Source organism: Heterodontus francisci, chromosome 11 (genome assembly GCF_036365525.1).
Source record: "Heterodontus francisci isolate sHetFra1 chromosome 11, sHetFra1.hap1, whole genome shotgun sequence".
Lineage (NCBI taxonomy): Eukaryota > Metazoa > Chordata > Chondrichthyes > Heterodontiformes > Heterodontidae > Heterodontus > Heterodontus francisci.
In genome coordinates this window covers 65,908,901-65,930,234 of record NC_090381.1, presented here as the reverse complement: position 1 = coordinate 65,930,234, position 21,334 = coordinate 65,908,901, and the positions used below count along the sequence as shown (strand labels likewise).

At 44.9% G+C, this 21,334-nt stretch overlaps 1 protein-coding gene across 1 annotated transcript in view; it reads right to left on the bottom strand.

The window, feature by feature from the left end:
• The window catches only part of LOC137375034 (neuroligin-1-like), a 280,017-nt gene that overhangs the window by 136,578 nt on the left and 122,105 nt on the right, over nt 1–21,334 (bottom strand). The window lies entirely within an intron of this gene.

Below are 21,334 nucleotides of genomic sequence, written 5' to 3'. Positions count from 1 at the left end.
AGTGTAATGGTACCTCTATTGTTTCTTAACTCTAACCAAATAGATTCAGTCCATTACCCCTCCAGGACATCCTCTCCCTCCAGTACTAATATTCTCCTTAATCATTACAACCACCCCTCCTCCTTTCTTTCCTTCCCTATCTTTCCTGAATACCTTGTATCCCGGAATATTTAGTACCTGGTCCTGCCCTTTTTTAAGCCAAATCTTTGTTATCAACACATCATATTTTTCATGTGGCAATTTTGCCTGCAGCTCACCAACCTTGTTTACCAAGCTTTGTGAGTTTAAATACATGCACTGTAAACCTAATTAGACCTTATAGCATTACCCTTAGTCTGGCACCATCTAATACCTTACTATTTCTTACTCTAATGCTATCTGCTTCTCCAAATCATTTGTGTATCTTGTTTATCCTTTCTAATGCTACATCCTGGTTTCCATCCCCCTGCCAAGTTAGTTTGAACCCTCCTAGCACCAGTACTAGCAAACTACCCCATGAGGACATTAGGCCAGGCTCTCTAGAGTTGCAACCGTTCGGCCTGTATAGGTCCTATCTCCCCCAGAAACAGTCCCAATGTTCCAGGAATCTAAACCCCTCTCTCCTCGACCATCTCTCCAGCCACGCATTCATCTGCTCTATCCTCCTATGGCTATATGCACTAGCCCATGACAACAGGAGTAATCTGGAGATTACTACCTTTGAGGTGCTGCTTGCTAGTCTCTTTCCTAGATCCCTAAAATCTGCTTGCAGGACCTCATCCCTCTTTCTACCTATGTCATTGGTACCGATATAGACCATGACCTCTGCAGCCGTTCAGTGACAGCCTTGACTCTGGCACCAGGGAGTAAACATACCATCCTGGGTTCATGGCTGTGGCCACAGGAATGCCTGTCTGTTCCCCTCTTGAACCCCCATCACTAATGCTTTCCCAATCTTCCTCCTGCCCCACTGTACAGCTTAGCCACCCCTGGTGCCATGGCCTTGGTTCTGGCTGCACTCCCCAGATGAATCAGAACTGAATACCGGTTGGAGAGCAAGATACATTCAGGGGACTCCTGCACTACCTGCCTGCTCCTCCTTGACTGCCTGACATTCCCTCTCTGCTTGCACAGAAGCTGCTGGGTGACCACATCCAGAAACATGCTATCCATGTAGCTCTCAGTCTCATAGCTGCACCCCAGTGAAGTCAGCTGCTGCTCCAGCTCTGAAACCCGGAGCACCAGCTCCTCTAGCTGATGACACCTCCTGCACATGTGTTTGTCCAGGAATCAAGAAGCACCCTGGAGTTCCCACATAGAACAGGATGTGCAGTCCACAGGATTGAGTTGCCCTACAATGCCTCCATTTATTGAACCAACTAAACTTAACAGAAATAGATATATAAAAAACTCCCCAGCTACTCACTAATCAACACATTCCCTTGCGCTTCGGAAGAAGGGTCACTGACCCGAAACGTTAACTCTGCTTCTCTTTCCACAGATGCTGCCAGACCTGCTGAGTGATTCCAGCATTTCTGGCGCAGTGGTTAGCACCGCAGCCTCACAGCTCCAGGGACCCGGGTTCGATTCCGGGTACTGCCTGTGTGGAGTTTGCAAGTTCTCCCTGTGTCTGCGTGGGTTTTCTCCGGGTGCTCCGGTTTCCTCCCACAAGCCAAAAGACTTGCAGGTTGATAGGTAAATTGGCCATTATAAATTGTCACTAGTATAGGTAGGTGGTAGGGAAATATAGGGACAGGTGGGGATGTTTGGTAGGAATATGGGATTAGTGTAGGATTAGTATAAATGGGTGGTTGATGTTCGGCACAGACTCGGTGGGCCGAAGGGCCTGTTTCAGTGCTGTATCTCTAATCTAATCTAATCTTCTTGTTTTTGCTTCAGGTACATACCCGTTACTTCTGGGCTCTCTGACTGAGGCCTACCATTCACACCTCCTCTAGATGCATCTTTTGTTTCTTTACTTGTCCCAGTACCACTCTTTGGCCTTGCACCATGAATCCTTTTGTCATTTAATCTCTCCTGCCTTCCATGCTATCCTTTTGTTCTTTTTGCCACCCTCCCCACCATCCCTTTCACTTCCTTAAAACGTATTACATCTGTAATTTTCCCAGTTCTGATGAAAGGTCATCTACCTGAAACGTTAACTCTGTTCCTCTCTTCACAGATGCCGCCTGACCTGCTGTGTATTTCTAGCATTTTCTGTTTTTGTTTCAAATTTCTAGCATCCTCAATATTTTGCTACTGCCATAAATGCAGGATAGTCCCTCACAAATCGAATAATAAGAAAAACTTCTTTAACCCAGAAAAAAAAATTGGTAGAAATTGCTACCATATGGAATAGCAGAGAAGAATAGCACAGATGCACTTAAGGGGAACATAGATAAGTATATGAAAGGGAAAGGAATAGCAGGATACGCTAATAAGGTTAGTTGAAGTAGAATGGGATGAGACTTGTGTGGATCATAAACACCTGGGTATACGAGGTAGGCCGAATGGCCTGCTTCTATGCTGTAAATTCTATGTAATTCGATGTAAATATCCATTACCTCCAATTCTTCCACATGTCTCTATACACTGGAAGGGACTAATGAAATTGCTGATATGTCAGGTCTATTGCATTTATCTGGTGAAGTATTAGATATAACAGCATTTACTAAAGAACAACGACAACATGAAATAATCATGTTGCAGCCTGCTGTTTCTGGTGAGCAATAGAAACTTTCTCACTCCCCATATCCAGGCCATCATGCACCCAATTTTGGTGTGCTGCACCACTGGTCACGCTCCAGCGATGATTTGCACCAGCAAGTGGAATGGTTGTTACGGGAGAAGTGCAGCCATAAGACTTCAAGGTTCAAATACGCTGAAATGGAAAGTCAAAATGTAACTTTGGGGTCTTTTTAGCCTTGTTTCTATTTTCCTCAGGCACCAGTGAAAGTGGACAGTTCAAGATCATGGTGGAATACCTCCACCCACCTCATTTATTGCAATGCCAAACCTACTCCACCCATTTAGGTTATCCTCAGAAATTTCAAGGTAGTGTTTTTTTTATTTGTTCTTGATATGTGGGGGTCGCTGGCTAGTCCAGCATTTATTGCTCGTCCCTAATTGCCCTTGAGAAGGTGGTCATGAGCTGCCTTCTTGAACTGCAGCATTCCTTGGGGTGTAGATACACCAACAATGCTGTTAGGAAGGGAATCTCAGGATTTTGACCCAGTGGCAGTGAAGGAACAGCGATATAGTTCCAAGTCAGGATGGTGTGTGGCTTGGAGGGCAACTTGCAGGTGGTGGTGTTCCCATGCATCTGCTGCCCTTGTCCTTCTAGGTGGGAGAGATTGTGGGTTTGGAGGATAGAGGGGGTTCAGATTCAATCAAATAGGACTCCATCCCTTTATTCTCCCCACAGAAGCTGGGAAACAAGGATTTTCATAGAATTTCATAGCATAGGATTACATAAAACTACAATGTTTTCCTGCCCAACCAGTGCTTGTTGTTTATCCTCCACACAAAGTAGTGTTCACAGTCCCATGTGCCCACCCTCTTCCTTTCATTATTTATCAACCCCCTACCCCACCACCCTCCAACACTTATCTACTATATTCTTACATGTTGCCATCGCGTCTGCTTCAATCAATAATTCCAGTCATGCATTCCACAGCCTCAACCCCTCAATGTAAAAATATTTCTCGTGGTCTGTCCTGAATTTCTAGTATTTAATCTTACATCTATGGGCCTCCACACTATTGGCCTTCGGTTGTAGTGCAAAACCGGTGATAACAAATCAGTAGCCCGTTTTACAAGTGATCTGATTTTCTTTTCAAAACAGTTTGCCAATTTGCTAACTCCAGTTTTGCAGTAAATACCAATTTCATCTCAGCTTGTTTCTATGTATTTTGTCCCACCTCCTTATAATTTTAAATATATTGTTCTAATGGAAACAGCCCCAATTTTTCAAATCATTCTTTATATTTGCATTTCCTCATACCAAGCAGCATCCTAGTGAATCTGAGTGCTACCCTCTATTGCCTCAACACACTTCATATTTGCAAATTCGCGGATGACACAAAACTGGGTGGGAGGGTGAGTTGTGAGGAGGATGCAGAGAAGCTTCAGGGTGATTTGGACAAGTTGGGTGAGTGGGCTAATGCATGGCAGATGCAGTATAATGTGGATAAATGTGAGGTTATCCATTTTGGTAGCAAAAACAGGAAGGCAGATTATTATCTGAACGGCTATAAACTGAGAGAGGGGAATATGCAACGAGATCTGGGTGTTCTCGTACACCAGTCGCTAAAGGTAAGCATGCAGGTGCAACAGGCGGTAAAAAGGGCAAATGGTATGTCGGCCCTCATAGCGAGAGGAGTCGAGTACAGAAGCAGGGATGCCTTGCTGCAATTATACAGGGCCTTGGTGAGGCCACACCTGGAATATTGTGTGCAGTTTTGATCTCCTTATCTGACGAAGGATGTTCTTGCTATAGAGGAAGTGCAAAGGTTTACCAGACTGATTCCTGGGATGGCGGGACTGATGTATGAGGAGAGATTGAGTCGGTTGGGATTATATTCGCTGGAGTTCAGAAGAGTGAGGGGGAATCTCATAGAAACTTATAAAATTCTAACAGGACTTGACAGGGTAGATGCAGGAAGGATGTTCCTGATGGTGGGGTAGTCCAGAACCGGGGGTCATAGTCTAAGGGGTCAGAACTGAGATGAGGAGAAATTTCTTCACCCAAAGAGTGGTGAGCCTGTGGAATTCGCTACCACAGAAAGCAGTTGAGGCCAAAACACTGTATGTTTTCAAGAAGGAGTTAGATATAGCACTTGGGGCGAAAGGGATCAAAGGATATGGGGGGAAAGCGGGAACAGGCTACTGAGTTGGATGATCAGCCACGATCATAATGAATGGCGGAGCAGGCTCAAAGGACCGAATGGCCTACTCCTGCTCCTAATTTCTAAGTTTCTATGTTTCTATATGGTATGCAGCCCAAAACTACACACAGTACTCCAATTGTTGCCTTATGCAGATTCACCAGATTATCTCGACTTTTATATTCTACACCTCGCCATAAAGCCAGTATTCCAGTAGTGTTTTTTTAAAATGACCTTATCCTTGAGGTTTTTTTTTATGTTTTGTGAAACTAAGTATCTGCCAAATGACTCTGCTTTTGCACATCATCCAACATTCCACCATTAAAATTATTTTTACATTTTTGCCAAAATATACCACATAACATTTACTGCCCTTGCTTTCGCGTAATATTCCTCAACTTTCAACATGGCATCATTCAGCATAACTCGATTATTTTCTGACATTATGCTTTTAGTATTACTTTTGCTTCAATGTATCTATATTAATCTTTCAATAGTCTGCCTGATCCATAAGCAATATAGCCCAAAATACTGTCAAATGTTACGATTCAGAGCGTTTTGATATTGTCTTCTCTTTTTAACAGAAATTCTTGTAAGTGGACCTTAATGCCCTACAATCGGAAGCTTTTCTGTATTGCGCTCCTGCAGAACTATGGACCCAACATTCAACTTTTTTTATTTGTTCATGGGGATGTGGGCGTCGCTGGCTAGGACAGCATTTATTGCCCATCCCTAATTGCCCCTGAGAAGGTGGTGGTGAGCTGCCTTCTTGAACTGCTGTAGTCCATGTGGGATAGATACACCCACAGTACTGTTAGGAAGGGAGTTGCAGGATTTTGACCCAGCGACAGTGAAGGAACGGTGATATATTTCCAAGTCAGGATGGTGTGTGGCTTGGAGGGGAACTTGCAGGTAGTGCTGTTCTGATGCATCTGCTGCCCTTGTCCTTCTAGGTAGTTGAGGTCACAGGTCTGAAAGATGCTGTCTAAGCAGCCTTGGTACGTTACAGCTGTGCATCTTGTAGATGGTACACACTGCTGTCATTGTGCGTCAGTGGTGGAGGGAGTGAATGTTTGTGGATGGGGTGCCAATCAGGTGAGCTGCTGTTTTCCAGATGGTGTCGAGTTTCTTGAGTGTTTTTGGAGCTGCACCAATCCAGGCAAGTGGAAAGTATTCCATCACACTTACGACTTGTGCCTTGCAGATGGGTGACAGGCTTTGGGGAGTCAGGAGGTGAGTTACTCGCCACAGGATTCCTAGCCTCTGACCTGCTCTTGTAGCCACGGTATTTATATGGCTACTTCAGTTCAGTTTCTGGTCAACGGTAACCCCAGGATGTTGATAGTGGGGGATTAAGTGATCGTAATGCCATTGAATGTCAAGGCAAGATAGTTAGATTCTCTCTTGTTTGAGATAGTCATAGCCTGGCACTTGTGTGGCACAAATGTTACTTGCCACTTATCAGCCGAAACCTGGATATTGTCCAGGTCTTGCTGCATTTCTACAGGGACTGCTTCAGTACCTGAGGAGTCGCGAATGGTGCTGAACATTGTGCCATCATCAGCGAACATCCCCTCTTCTGACCTTACGATTGAAGGAACGTCATTGATGAAGCAGCTGAAGATAGTTGGGTCCAGGACACTACCCCGAGGAACTCCTGCAGTGATGTCCTGGAGCTCAGATGATTGAGCTCCAACAACCAGAACCATCCTCCTTTGCGTTAGGTATGACTCCAACCAGTGGAGGGTTTCCCCCCTGATTCCCATTGACTCCAGTTTTGCTAGGGCTGTTTGATGCCATACTCGGTCAAATGTTGCCTTGATGTCAAGGGCAGTAACTCTCACCACACCTCTTAAATTCAGCTCTTTTGTCCATGTTTGAAACAAGGCTGCAATGAGGTCAAGAGCTGAGTGGCCCTTGTGGAACCCAAACTGAGCATCACTGAGCAGGTTATTGCTAAGCAAGTGCCGTTTGATAGCACTGTCGACGACAACTTCCATCACTTTAATGATGATCGAGAGTGGACTGATGGGCCAGTAACTGGCCGGGTTAGATTTGTCCTGCTTTTTGTGCACAGGACATACCTGTGCAATTTACCACATTAACGGGTTGATGCCAGTGTTGTCACTGTACTGGAACAGCTTGGCAAGGGGTGCCGCAAGTTCTGGAGCACAGGTCTTCAGTACTATTGCAGGAATATTGTCAGGACTCATTGCCTTTGCAGCATCCAGTGTCTTCAGTCGTTTCTTGATATCATGCGGAGTGAATCAAATTGGCTGAAGTCTGGCATCTGTAATGCTGGGGACTTCAGGAGGGGACCGAGATGGATCATCAACTCGGCACTTCTGGCTGAAGATTGTTGCAAATGCTTCTGCCTTATCTTTTGCACTGATGTGCTGGGCTCCCCCATCATTGAGGATGGGGATATTTGTGGAGCCACCTCCTCCAGTTAGTTGTTTAATTGTCCACCACCATTCACGACTGGACGTGGCAGGACCGCAGAGCTTAGATCTGATCCGTTGGTTATAGGATTGCTTAGCTCTGTCTATTGCATGCTGCCTATGCAGTTTGGCATGCAAATAGTCCTGGGTTGTAGCTTCACCAGGTTGACACCTCATTTTGAGGTATGCCTGGTGCTGCTCCTGGCATGCCCTCTTGCACTCTTCATTGAACGAGGTTTGGTCTCCTGGCTTGATGGTAATGGTAGAGTGGGGGATATGCCTGGCCATGAGGTTACGGATTGTGGTTGAGTACAATTCTGCTGCTGCTGATGGTCCATAGCGCCTCCTGGATGCCCAGTTTTGCATTGCTAGATCTGTTCGAAATCTATCCCATTTAGCACAGTGGTAGTGCCACACAATACGATGGACGGTATCCTCAATGTGAAGGCGGTACTTCGTCTCCACAAGGACTGTGCGGTGGTCACTCCTACCAATACAGTCATGGACAGAAGCATCTGCGGCAGGCAGATTGGTGAGGACAAGGTCAAGTATGCTTTTCCCTCGTGTTGGTTCCCCCACCACTTGCTGCAGACCCAGTCTAGCAGCTATGTCCTTCAGTACTTGGCCAGCTCCGTCAGTAGTGGTGCTACCGAGCCACTCTTGGTGATGGACATTGAAGTCCCCCACCCAGAGTACATTTTGTGCCCTTGACACCCTCAGTGCTTCCTCCAAGTGGTGTTCAACATGGAAGAGTACTGACTCATCAGCTGAGGGAGGGCATTAAGTGGTAATCAGTAGGAGGTTACCTTGCCCATGTTTGACCTGATGCCATGAGACTTCATGGGGTCCGGAGTCGATGTTGAGGACTCCCAGGGCAACTCCCTCCCTACTGTAGACCACTGTCCCGTCACCTCTGCTCGGTCTGTCCTGCCGGTGAGACAGGACATACCCAGGGATGGTGATTGCAGTGTCTGGGACATTGCCTGTAAGGTATGATTCCATGAGTATGACTATGTCACGCTGTTGCTTGAGAAGTCTGTGGGACAGCTCTCCCAACTTTGGCACAAGCCCCCAGATGTTAGTAAAGAGGACTTTGCAGGGTCAACAGGGCTGGGTTTGCCGCTGTTGTTTCCGGTGCCTAAGTCAATGCCGGGTGGTCCGTCTGGTTTCATTCCTTTTTATTGACTTCGTAGCGGTTAGGTACAACTGAGTGGCTTGCTAGGCCATTTCAGAGGGCATGTAAGAGTTAGCCACATTGCTGTGGGTCTGGAGTCACATGTAGGCCAGACCAGGTAAGGACAGCAGATTTCCTTCCCTAAAGGACATTAGTGAACCAGATGGGTTTTTACAACAATCGACAATGGTTTCATGGCCATCATTAGACTAGCTTTTAATTCCAGATATTTTAATTGAATTCAAATTCCACCTTCTGCCGTGGTGGGATTCAAACCCATGTCCCCAGAGCAATACCCTGGGTCTCTATTACCCAGTTTCATAAATCTGCTTACTCGATATCATGTAGTTTTCTTTAAATGTTGTTAATTAAAACAAAGACATGATACAGGCACAATGGGACTATACATAATAAGTTACATATCCTTAGTAGGCGCATTTTATTGCCGGCCCATTTGATACTGCAGGATAAATTGCACTTGACTGCTCCAGGACAAGTATCTTGTAGAATTCAAGATCACTCAGGCCAACCAACAGCTGTTGAAAAAAAGGACTTGCATTTATATAGCACCTTTCACAACATCAGGATGTCCCAAACTGTTTTATAGCCAATGAAGTACAGTCACTGTTGTAATGTGAAAAATGCAGTAGTCAATATGCACACAGTAAGCTCCCACAAACAGCAATGTGATAATGACCAGATAATCTGTTTCTCTGTAATGTTGATTGAGGGGTAAACATTAGCCAGGACACCAGGGATAAGTCCCCTGCCCTTCCTCGAATTAGTGCCATTCAATCATTTGCATCTCATCTGAAAAACAGAACCTGCAGCAGGTCAGCATTGAAGCGTCAACCTCAACTTTTGTGCTCAACTCCTCGAGTCGGACTTGAACTCACAACCTTCCTATTCAGCATTAAGAATGCTACAAACTGCACCACGACTAACACTTCTTATTAATTCCAAGTTCCTGCTTTTAATTATGTAGTTGTGAAAACCAACAATATTTTGTGGTTCTTCGATGTTCACTTTCCCAAATCAAATAGCACCGCAACCTTTTGAAAAACAAAGGAGAATACTGCAACAAAAAAATACTTGGTGCATAAATATAATTAGAGCTCATGGTATATAAAAAGAAAATGCAATTGTGACTGTTGCTATATGTAACACAATTCACACGAACAAGGCAAATAGGTTTGTTAGTTAATTGCATCAAGCTCTTCACAGTGGTATAAAACATTTTTTTTATGTCACATGAAACCCTGCTGTCCAAATCAAAGAGCCTATCTAAAATTTAAATTCAGGAACCAATCTGCTCAAACACTATTTCAATGTTGAAATGAAGGAAACAAACAACACAGATTTTGGTACAGGAATGATCGCACACTGAGATGAGGAATGTCATCATTTTCACAAACTGAGCGTCAGGCCTGGATGGTTAGGGTGGGGGAGCGGGGCGGGGTGATCCCAGACAGACTCAACCAGGTGAGCGGTGGGCTAAAAAATTTTTTGTGGCCCGGGAGGAGAACTCCAGCTCCTCCTAAGCCTACCAAAAAAAGTGAAACCTTTGTAAGCCATTTGTTAAACTGCTTCTAGTGGTCCCTTTCAGAGCTGCTGGTTAGGCCACTCAACGTCTAATACAACTGGGCGAAGTGTACATGGCACATGAACCACCCATTTGTTCCTGAAAACTGCAACCAGCAACAGGACCCTAATTTGCATATCTAATCATCTTTTGCTGTTTCAGGTTGGTGAGCTGCTTGCCATTTACAGGCCTGATTAAAAATTGTGTTGGATGGGGTGTTGAATATCCAACGTGCACCCGAACCCTGCCGATATTTAATTATTATATCTGTTCATCAATTTTTCAGGTGTATAACAGGCTGCTGGCAGTTGAAAAATTTCCTGCTCGCTCCACTTTGTTTTTGGAGACAAAAGTATGCTTAGTATGTAATCAAGGCTATACCCCATTTTGTTTTGTGGATAAACTGTCACTGTCCTACCCACCTATGTCAAACATATTGTGGACCATTCTAATTTTATCGATGAATGATTTGTCAACATAAATGGACAGTAGGTATCTTAAAATAGGAACAGGAGTAGGTCATTCAGCCCTTCGAGCCTCATTCAATCTGATTATGGCTGATCTATACCTCAACTCCATTTACCCACCTTTACACTTATTAGCTTGATAACCTCACCAAACAAAAATCTATTGATCTCAGACATGGGAATCTCAATTGGCTCAGCAACTGACAGTCTTTTGGGGAGACAGTTCCAGATTTCCACTGCCCACCACGAAAAAAAGTACTTTGATTTCAGTCCTAAATGGCTTAGCTTGAATTTTAAGATTAGGCCTTCTTGTTCTGGGTTCCCCCATCAGAGGGGAGAGTTTCTCTGTAATTGTCCTACAGATGGAGTTTAATGTGGGTAAGTGTGAGGTCATTGACTTTGATTCCAAGAAAGGCAAATCGGAATATTTTGTTAATGGTGTGAAGTAAACAGATTTGGGTGCAAAAGGTATGAAGGATAATCAAAAAGGTTAATGGAATATGGGTGTTTATCTCAAGGGGGCTGCAATTCAAAAAGTGAGGAAGTGATGTTTCAGTTGTACACAGCATTGACCAGACCCATCTGGAATACTTTGTTCAACTCTGGGCACCGAACCTCAGGAACGATATATTGGCCTTGGAGGGGGTACAGTGCAGATTCACAAGAGCTTAAAAGGACTGAATTATGAGGAAAAATTGCATATCTTGATTTATATTTCCTTGAGTTTAGAAGATTGAGGAATAATCTAATTTTGGTTAGGTAGAAGCATCAAAGGATACAGAACAAATGCAGGTAAATAGAGTTGAGGTACAGGTCAGCCACGATCTAACTGAATGGCAGAACATGATCAAGGAGCAGAATAATCCACGTTCCTATGCTCCCATCTACCAAAGCTTTGATCACTCAATTAGTCCATAATCCCTTTGTAACTTTATGCTCCACTCTGCAAACTTACAGTAAGACAGCAAATAACTTTTGAGGAAAAAGTATTACATTTTTGTAAATAATATTTCTAAATCATGTATTTAAATATATTTTTCTTACTTAAAAATTTAGAATGGATTTTCATACACAATACTTGTTCATTTCGCAGTGGTATTTGTAACTTAACCAAATACTTAGCTGTTTCTTCCATTTCTTTTGATGGTTCTGATTGAGTGCACACAAAGATAAGGGCCAGTTGATTAAGTGACAACAAAATAAAGACTTGAGGCTGAATTGTAATGGAACCGACCCGCTCGCAGCAGGGGTGGGTGCAGACAGGGGATTGGGAACCTGATCATCGTAGCACCAGGCTCTACCTTGCTTGACTGTGTAACTCAGCTATAACATTGCATCCCATTTCCGGGTTTCCTAACCAACCACAGTCATGATGGTGACCTGCACCTGTCAATGTAAGGATTTATAGTTAAAGGGACCAAGGAAATGATTAGAATGGCTGCAACCTACATTGGTTCTGCAGGCTTCAGGAAGGAAAAGGATGGGAGGAAGACATGGGAAGGTGATCCCATGTTTCTCTGACTCTTCTCTGGAGGCTGTGAGGGGCTGCAGAGAAGTGCTGTCTCTCACAGATGGGAGGAAGGGTCAGCTTCTCAAACCAAGCAGACATGGATGGAAGTGGTTGAGTAAGTGAGCACCAGGACTGTGGTCCCTCAAACCTGGATACAGTGCCACAAACGTTTCAGTGACCTCATGAGAGCAGAAAAGGTGCAAGGCATCCTACTTTCAGGCGCCAACCCCCATACTCTAACTCAGCATTCTCCTGCACAGCACTCCTCAGGCGAGCACATTTGCAGCTCCACTCATTCATTTCTCACCAAACTCTTCCTCACGTCCCCATCTGAAGAGTCAACACTGACACTCCCCCTCATCTTTGCGTCATCTCCCACCCATCCTTCACAGTCACCCTTCATAAATGCTGTCCTTCCATCCTCTCTAAACATTCCATTTCTCACACATAGCTCTCTGCTTTCTCTGCTTGCAGAAGAGGGCACACAACTCCAGGGAGAGGCAGAGAATTGCGGTCTGCAATTAAGAAGTCGTCTTCTCGCACTTTCTATTACTCCTATGTGGTGCTACCCCTGTGGCTTCAACAGAGCGAGGGGCAGACTGCTCATCCCCCTGGTTGATCTGAGGGCACATTGATTGCCACATGTGTGCAATCTATGACTCCCGGTACCTGTGGGAATCCAGCAACTGCAGCAAATTCTAGAGCTCTCTGGGTCGACTGGCCTCATCAGTATCAAAGTAGACTTAAGTTGTGGCCTTGGCCAACAAGGCATCAGTCATCCGGGAGGTGTACTTTTGGGCAGCAGATTGCAAAATCCTGCAAATGTCACCAGCAGATCCCTGGAAGGAGCCGGTGACGAAGAAATTCAGGGTTGTGGTGACCTAGATGGCCACTAGCAATGCGTGACCACTTGGTCCTTTTGGAAGTAAGTCTTGTTCCAGGAGGCTGCAAACATCAGCAATGACCTGCCATGAAGGCCTGAGCCTCGTGTGGCACTGTTGCTCCATGTCGAGCAAGCTGATCCTCTGCCTCTGTACCCTGTGCTGGGTCTATCGCTCCTTTGAGCTGAAGCTCTGTGTCCAATCCCTTTCAGGGACATGTTGCACCACTGACATTTGACTAAATTATTGACTCAGCCACAGACATCAGGGCAACTGAGCTGTATATAAAGTTTATAGCCAACCTCATGCCATCAAACACAGTCTGATTTAAAAAACATTTCTCCCTATAAAGTAGCTCAGCATACAACCATCAATGGAGAGCAGCACACCTGTAATAGCTAGCTAGCAAGCAAATAGTATGCAAGGCCAATGTGAATTACTTTTGTTGACAGAATACAGCTAGCTACACCATATCATGGGGTGGTAGATGGATCTTATCGGATGACCTCTGTGGATTCACACTGTGACAGGAGTGCAAATTCATCCAACAAAACATGAAATTCAAGGAGAGGATTGTTATTGTGGTTACTGAGGTGAGGCAACAGAAAATTCAGCAACAGGAAGATGGAGCATTTCTCACACTGCTGTTGCCACAAGACAATTTAACTCGTGATGGTCTCTATTTGTGCAACTTCTTCACCTGCTTGTAATACATGTCTGAAGACAGGGCAGCCAACAAAAGGGCAGCAGTTGCCAAGTCAGGAGAATTTTATAGGATGAAACAGATAGTACTTCAGAAGAGTCACGTAAAACAGAAAAGCAGAGTGGGACAGGAAGCGACAGAGAAATTAATGGTAGGTAGCCCAAGACTAGCTTATTCATCTTGACAGGCTGTTAAACCAGGTCCTGGATTCTAAAATACAGAAACAACATAATTTCTCATGGACAAAATGTCATTTTCTCACCAAAGCTAGTGACAAAATTAGATAACACAATTAAAAATAAAGAGCACCCTTTAGTTCCTCCAATAAAGCGATTCTCTTAAATTCACTTATGTCTATATCTCAGTCTATCACTGTTGATTCCAATTCAGCTCTGATAAGATAATTATTAACAAAAAGATTTTCTGCAAACGGTTCAGCTGTTGCTAATTGCATGTATTCTTCTTCTTTGGCCTCCTTGTCTCGGGAGACAATGGGTAAGCGCCTGGAGGTGGTCAGTGGTTTGTGAAGCAGCGCCTGGAGTGGCTAAAGTGGCCAATTCGAGAGTAACAGACTCTTCCACAGGTTCTACAGATAAGATTAGTTGTTGGGGCTGTTACACAGTTGCTCTCCCCTTGCGCTTCTGTCTTTTTTCCTGCCAACTGCTAAGTCTCTTCGACTCTCCACATTTTAGCCCCGCCTTTATGGCTGCCCGCCAGCTCTGGCGATCGCTGGCAACTGACTCCCACGACTTGTGATCAATGTCACAGGACATCATGTCATGTTTGCAGACGTCTTTAAAGCGGAGACATGGACGGCCGGTGGGTCTGATACCAGTGACGAGCTCGCTGTACAATGTGTCCTTGGGGATCCTGCCATCTTCCATGTGGCTCATATGGCCAAGCCATCTCAAGCGCCGCTGGCTCAGTAGTGTGTATATGCTGGGGATGTTGGCCGCCTCGAGGACTTCTCTGTTGGAGATAAGGTCCTGCCACCTGATGCCAAGGATTCTCCGGAGGCAGCGAAGATGGAATGAATTGAGACGTCGCTCTTGGCTGACATACATTGTCCAGGCCTCGCTGCCATAGAGCAAGGTACTGAGGACACAGGGTTGATACACTCAGACTTTTGTGTTCCGTGTCAGTGCGCCATTTTCCCACACCCTCTTGGCCAGTCTGAACATAGCAGTGGATGCCTTTCCCATGCGCTTGTTGATTTCTGCATCGAGAGACAGGTTATTGGTGATAGTTGAGCCTAGGTAGGTGAACTCTTGAACCACTTCCAGTGCGTGGTCGCCTATATTGATGGATGGAGCATTTCTGACGTCCTGTCCCATGATGTTCGTTTTCTTGAGGCTGATGGTTAGGCCAAATTCGTTGCAGGCAGCCGCAATCCTGTCGATGAGTCTCTGCAGACACTCTTCAGTGTGAGATGTTAATGCAGCATCGTCAGCAAAGAGAAGTTCCCTGATGAGGACTTTCCGTACTTTGGTCTTCGCTCTTAGATGGGCAAGGTTGAACAACCTGCCACCTGATCTTGTGTGGAGGAAAATTCCATCTTCTGAGGACTTGTACGCATGTGAGAGCAGCAGGGAGAAGAAGATCCCAAACAGTGTAGGTGCGAGAACACAGCCCTGTTTCATGCCACTCAGGATTGGAAAGGGGTCTGATGAGGCGCCGCAATGCTGAATTTTGCCTTTCATATAGTCATGGAATGAGGTGATGATACTTAGTAGCTTTGGTGGACATCCAATCTTTTCTAGTAGTCTGAAGAGACCGCGTCTGCTGATGAGGTCAAAGGCTTTGGTGAGATCAATGAAAGCAACGTAGAGGGGCATCTGTTGTTCACGACATTTCTCCTGTTTCTGGCGAAGGGAGAACAGCATGTCAATGGTGGATCTCTCTGCTCGAAAGCCACACTGTGCCTCAGGGTAGACACGCTCAGCCAGCTTCTGGAGCCTGTTTAAAGCGACTAGAGCGAAGACTTTCCCCACTATGCTGAGCAGGGAGATTCCACGGTAGTTGTTGCAGTCACCACGGTCACCCTTGTTCTTATAGAGGGTGATGATATTGGCATTGTGCATGTCCTGTGGTACTGCTCCCTCGTCCCAGCACAGGCAAATCAGTTCGTAGAGTGCTGAAAGTATAACAGGCTTGGCACTCTTGATTATTTCAGGGGTAATGCCGTCCTTCCCAGGGGCTTTTCCACTGGCTAGAGAATCACTGGCATTGCTGAGTTCTGATTTTGTTGGCTGTACGTCCAGATCATCCATGACTGACAGAGACTGGACTGCCTTGAGGGCAGTCTCAGTGACAACATTTTCCCTGGAGTACAGTTCTAGGTTGTGCTCCACCCAGCGGTCCATTTGCTTGCGTTGGTCAGTGATTGTGACCCCTGATTTAGATTTGAGGGGGGCGATCTTTTTGATGGTTGGCCCAAAAGCTCTCTTAATGCCATCTACATTCCTCTGATGTTTTCGGTGTCAGAGGCCAGCGACTAACCAATTTATGTTCAAGCCAAATCTATTACCTGTTAGCATGCATGCACTTTTATCATAATGTAATTATACGATACAGACAATGTTACGACTGAGGCGAGAGGAGTGCACTGTTTATTCTAGTCCCACTTCTCCACAGGTCACAACATATATTTACATTTCCCACTTACCAATACAGTCAATCATATACTCTATTTTTCCCAGAATAAAACACAGCAAACAGGTTTCTTTAATAAACAACAAAATTATCAGATTATAAAATAAGTTTTAACCAGTAATGAAGTAAAGCATAAACACACAGATTGAAATATTGCAGTCCCCTTTTTACCTTAGCCCCTCACATTCAGACACACACAAACAACTGGAAAAATAAAGGGATTTTTGGTTTTAGAGCTCTATTACAGACAAAAAGACACTTGGGCTGAATACTTGCTCATTCTTGAAGAAACAGCAGATGAGATATGTTGCGTTCCAAAACTGGCATACAGTCTGGTCTCCAAGTACACGCAGATGGATCACTGCGATCTTTTAGAACAGCTCTTTTCAGACAGCATTGAGAATTAATTTAGCAGGCTTTTCTTCAAAGACAGGAGACAAGATGAGTTGACTGTGGACTTCTCAGGGTCTTTTAGAGAGGTGCTGGAAAGCTGGCTGGGCTGTGGTCTTCTCTCCTTGGAAATTATCTTCTCTCCTTCTTCAGGCTTTTTGAAGATATGGAACAGGCTGGGCTGAGCTGCGGTTTTGTCCTTCAGTTTTATTTTTTTTAAACTCCAACCCCTTTTAAACAATTCATTTCCAACTCCAAACAATTGAAAATTAAAACCAACAACAGGAGGTCAACCTTTTGACCTCCATCAATCTTGACCTGTCACTTCTTTGTAAATAACTTCTCTAGATGTCCAAAGTTCTCTGTTGTTTATTGGGCTGGAAGTCAGGTGGTTTCAAGAAAAGGCTTGTTGTTGTTGCTGGAAGTCACGTGGTTTCCCGGAAAGGCTTGTTCTCCTCACAAGACCTCTCAGTGACCCTTTTAAAAACATTTCCAGGGACTATTTTTCAAAGGCAAGTGACCTTTACATGACCCCCTTTGAAAACCGCAAACATATTCAATCTTTCAAAAATAGATCCTCAGAAAGTGTATTTTAACAAAACACAGAGGCACTTTCATAACAACAACTTTCAAATGACATTGGCCACTCAGGTTATCTGCCCTCAAACTGGATAGTAAATGATGCACACGGCAGTTACTGATCTTTGACATTGTTAGGCAAGCCCCCACCTGCCAAGAATGGAGAAAATTAATTTCACCACATGAACATTGATTTTAAACTGCTGATGATGAAGAAAGAACTTGCTTTATAAAAAACAATTTGAGACTTTGGCTAGAGAGAGACATTAGCATATCAATAGACAAGTACTTCAAAGGACAAAGGAGCTATTCCCTGCTCCAATTTAATCAACAATGGACTTTTCATTACCAGACGTTGAAGCATTCCAGGTTAACTACTAAGACGGCCGAATACACAAACATACGTGGTCGGGCCAGTTTGGTCACATGACTGGCTGACTGTTGGAGTTTTTTTTTAATATGAACTTCCAACAGGGATTTTGATCGCAGAAGGCTGTTTTCTCCTCAACTGAGAACACCTCTCTCCTGTCTGCTCTCGTCTCACTCTCACCAGCATCAGAAACCATTGAAAACATATAAACACCAAGAGAGATAAGTCTCCTACAGTGAACAAGATTTAAGAAGAATACTGGGCCCCAACGAAAAGTAAGAGCTGACTACAATCAAGGAGTACGGCAAGCTGGAAACACAGAAACAGAAACAAGAAATACCCTTTAGAGACTGCCTCAAATCCCTCCATTTTATTTTTCTTCTGCTCTTTTCTATCCCTATTTATATGTGTATATCACGTGTACATGCTAGCGTGGGCGCAGGATGTATCTTTAGGCGTTAACCGAATTAGAATTTAAGTTTAAGGTTTAATAAATTTCATTTTTCTACTTTAAACCTAAAAGAGATCTGGTGTGCTCATTTCTTTGCCTTATAATTGGAAAGCTGTGAACAAGGATTTCACAAAGGGGGAACTCAAAACACAATGTGTTTAAAATTAAACCCTGTTACAATAAGCCCAGGTGAAGACAGTAAAAGACCCCTAGACACCTTTTTCACCTGGTCGTAACAGACATACATACTTGTAAAACTTGCCCTTTAATCCAATTCGCAGCAAAGAAAATCAGTTAATGACTGTTGCTAACATGGTCATTCAAACATAATACATTTTTACTATGGCTTCCCTGACAGTTTTTAAAACTGCAAATTCAGCATAGAAATTGTTAAGGAATCGTAGACATTTCATCATAGATTAAGGTTTATTGAAGCTATCCATTACATTGTATTTACTATCATATATGGGTCAGCAGCATCCTGATTTTGCCACTATCACTTAGCCCCATTACACCGTACTCTTGTATTCATGTGGAATTTACAGTGCTGACATCTGGAGCTTCACTGTATTTTCTTGCCTGCTTTCCCCTCAATACAAGCTCTGGAACAATGTGATTCCAAATGGATAGAAGCGAATTGCGACATTTATACAGAAGTAAAGGTCCAGCAACTTTCAACATGTCACTGAGCTGGTGTCCCAGGTGAAAGTAATGCATGCCTGAGTGCAGAAATCGAGCCATTTCCGAAGTGACTTTTGCCATTTTAAAATGCGTTTACATAACACAAGCCTTTAAACTTGTGTTTTAAAATAACCTAGCTGCTAGGTTATGTTAAAACACAAGGTTAGAATCTTGAAGCAGGGATGCACAAACTTTTTGTGTGGGGTGCCAGATTACAATTTTTGTCTTACATAGCGAACCGGTGAGACAATTTGGGAACAAAGAACAAAGAACAGTACAGCACAGGAACAGGCCATTCGGCCCTCCAAGCTTGCGCCGATCTTGATGCCTCCCTAAACTAAAACCTTCTGCACTTCCGGGGACCGTATCCCTCTATTCCCATCCTATTCATGTATTTGTCAAGATGCGTCTTAAACGTCATTATCGTACCTGCTTCCACCATCTCCCCCGGCAGCAAATTCCAGGCACTCACCACCCTCTGTGTAAAAAACTTGCCTCGCACATCCCCTCTAAACTTTGCCCCTCTCACCTTAAACCTATGTCCCCTAGTAACTGACTCTTCCACCCTGGGAAAAAGCTTCTGACTATCCACTCTGTCCATGCCGCTCATAACTTTGTAAACCTCTATCATGTCACCCCTTCACCTCCGTCGTTCCACTGAAAACAATCCGAGTTTATCCAACCTCTCCTCATAGCTAATGCCCTCCAGACCAGGCAACATCCTGGTAAACCTCTTCTGTACCCTCTCCAAAGCCTCCACGTCCTTCTGGTAGTGTGGCGACCAGAATTGCACACAATATTCTAAGTGTGGCCTAACTAAAGTTCTGTACAGCTGCAGCATGACTTGCCAATTTTTATACTCTACGCCCCGACCGATGAAGGAAAGCATGCCGTATGCCTTCTTGACTACCTTATCCACCTGCGTTGCCTGTCAATACTCCTAAGGATTCTGCCATTTACTGTATACGTCCCACCTGCATTAGATCTTCCAAAATGCATTACCTCACATTTGTCCAGATTAAACTCCATCTGCCATTTCTCCGCCCAAGTCTCCAACCGATCTATATCCTGCTGTACCCTCTGACAATCCTGATCACAATCCGCAACTCCACCAACCTTTGTGTCGTCCGCAAACTGACTAATCAGACCAGCTAATTTACCTCCAAATCATTTATATATACTACAAAGAGCAAAGGTCCCAGCACTGATCCCTGCGGAACACCATTAGTCACTTCCCTCCATTCAGAAAAGCACCCTTCCACTGCTGCCCTCTGTCTTCTATGACAGAACCAGTTCTGTATCCATCTTGCCAGCTCACCTCTGATCCCGTGTGACTTCACCTTTTGTACCAGTCTGCCATGCGGGACCTTGTCAAAGGCTTTACTAAAGTCCATATAGGGAAAGATAAAGGCATTAAAAATGTATCTTACTATAAATCAAAACAACAAATGTGCATTTGTGAAGAATCTTGAAATGAGAAGACTAATTGACTTACTTTCTTGTCACTATGTTGGACACTGATTTAGTGAGATACCTGCCATTTTATTGCTTGCACAAGAAGTCAGTATTTGCCCGCACACTGCATGCGATGGGCAGTATTCAGGATAGATGTCTGTCAGGAATGATCTTGATTGCTGTCTCTCCCTCTGTGTCTGTCTCTCTCTCTCTCCCCCTCCCTCTGTGTGGCTCCCCCACTCTCTATGCCCCTTCTGCCTGCCTGTGCTCTCACTCTCGTTCATCTATCCCTCTTCTCCCTCTTCCTCTCGCTCCTCTCCCTCTATCACCACTCTCTCCCCTTTCACTCTCTCCCTTTCTCTCTCGCTTCACCCTCTCTCTCTCCCCCTCTCCCTCTCCTCTCCTCTCGCTCTCTCCTCACCCTCGCCCGGTCTCGTCACCCTTGCACTCTCTCTCTCCTCACTGTCTTCCTCTCCCTTTCATCTCCCTCTCCCTCTCCTCTCCCTCTCTCTCCATCTCTCTCCTCTGCCTCATTCCATCTCTCCCCCTCTCTCTCTTCTCCCTCTCCCATCCTCTCGCTCTCTATCAATCCCCTCTCTCTCTCCCCCTCCTCCCGCTCTGTCTCCACTCTGTCTCTCTCTCTCTCTCGCTCCTCTCTCTCTCTCCTCTACTCTCCCTCTCTCCACTCTCTCTTCTTTCTCTCCCCCTCCTCTCCCCTCCCTCTCTCTCCTCTCTCTCCATCTCTCCTCTCTCTCCACTCCCTCCCTCTCCTCTCCTCTCTCTCCCTCTCCCTCTCTCTCCTCTCCCTCTTGCTCTCTACTCTCCCTCTCCTTTCCTTCATCTCTCCTCTCTCCCTCATCCCCCTCACTCTCTCCTCTCCCCTCTCCTTCTCTCTCTCCTCTCCCTCTCTCTCTTCTCTCCCTCTCCGCCTCCCTGGCTCTCCTCCCTCTCTCTACTCTCTCTCCTCCAAATCTCTCTCTCCTCTCCCTCTCTCTCTCTCTCTCTCCTCTCTCTCTCACTCCTCTCTCTCTCTCCACCTCTCTCTCTCCACCTCTCTCTCTTCTCCCTCACTCTCTCCTCTCCCTCACTCTCTCCTCTCCCTCACTCTCTCCTCTCCCCCTCTCGCTCCTCTC